Consider the following 1,737-nt stretch of genomic DNA (forward strand, 5'->3'; position numbering starts at 1 on the left):
CTTTAGAAAAGCTAGCACAGATTTACATCAAAGAAATTGTTACTAGACACGGTGTTCCATTGTTCATTATCTCTGATAGAGATAGTCGGTTTACTTCGAAGTTATGGGAAAGGTTACAGAAAGCTTTAGGGTCTGAAATCCGATTGAGTACAGCTTATCATCCGCAGATTGATGGACAGAGTGAAAGAACTATCCAGACTCTCGAAGATATGTTAAGAAGTTGTATTATTGACTTCGGGGGATCATGGGAAGATCACTTGCCATTGATAGAGTTTGCATATAACAATAGTTACCATTCCAGCATCCAAACGGCACCATATGAAGTGTTGTATGGACGTAAATGCCGAACGCCGTTGTGTTGGAATGAGGTTGGTGAAAAACAGCCGACGGATCCTGAAATTGTCCAAGAAACTTCTGAAAAGATCGAACAGATCCGCGAAAGAATCAAAACAGTACAAGATCGTCAGAAAAGTTGTGCTGATAATCGTCGAAAGCCGATTGAGTTTGGTATAGGTGATTTTGTGATGTTAAAAGTTTCGCCATGGAAGGGTGTCATCAGATTTGGAAAGAAAGGGAAGCTCAGTTCGAGGTATGTAGGGCCGTTCAGAATATGTAAGCGAATTGGGCCAGTAGCATATCAGTTAGAGCTGCCAGAAGAGCTGAGTCTGATTCACAACACTTTTCATGTGTCGAATCTGCGGAAATGTTTGGCCGATCCGAGTCTAGCCATACCGATGCTAGAGATTAAATTAGACAGTAAGCTGAACTTTGTAGAAACACTGGAAGTTGTAATTGATCAAAAGATCAGAGTGTTGAGAAACAAAGAGATAAGCCTGGTTAAGGTTCAGTGGAAGTTTCACAAAGGACCGGAAGCAACGTGAGAATTGGAGTCAAAGATGAGATGAGAATACCCTTGGCTTTTTTATTAAAGGAATTCCGGGACGGAATACTTTTAAGGGGTGGATAATGTGATAACCGGATCCTGGTTATCACCCAAGGTAATTAATGTGTGATTATCTGATTAAATGATTTCATGACAGCATGATAAATTGATACGTTTGATCATGCTACTATGTGAATTTGTGCATTAATTGGATATATATATATATATACATATATATATATATAAATGCATGATATATGTGTATATATGCATAGGTATATATGTATGTGTGCATGGTTTGTGGGTATGCATGCACATGGAGTAACCGACCTTCCTGTTTGGGAAGGGTATATAAAAAGGAGGTTAAGTCTCCATTAAATCTTCTTGCTATTTTTGGAGAAAAGTTGAGCGATTTAGAAGAAAAAGAGTTGACCGGATTATTTCTTGTCTAAAGATCAAGTTGATTTCAAGTATCTGATTTCAAAAGGTTTTTCAAGATGAGTGATTTCTAAACCTTTTAACATAAAATTTGATATTGGTTTTATTTGAATGTTGATTATTATTGGAAAGAAATCAGGTATTTGTTTAAGGGTTTTATCCGGACAAACGATGACCGGATTAAGTCTAAATCGGACAAAGCTTGTCCAGGTTATTCTTATGTCGATCAAGGGTTGGGCGATTAAGCCATAAACAGCTCAAGTGTTGAACGGTTTAGTCTTAAACCGATTAAGTGTCAAGCGAGTTATGATTGGTAAAAATGGTTAACATTTTAAACTGAGAAGTAGGAATACGACCATGTGGTGACCGGATTATTTTAAATCGGTCAAGCTTTGGGCGATGTATTGTCTGGACTT

This window comes from Cynara cardunculus (assembly GCF_001531365.2).
Source record: "Cynara cardunculus var. scolymus isolate 2C chromosome LG 13, CcrdV1, whole genome shotgun sequence".
In the NCBI taxonomy this organism is placed as follows: Eukaryota; Viridiplantae; Streptophyta; class Magnoliopsida; order Asterales; family Asteraceae; genus Cynara; species Cynara cardunculus.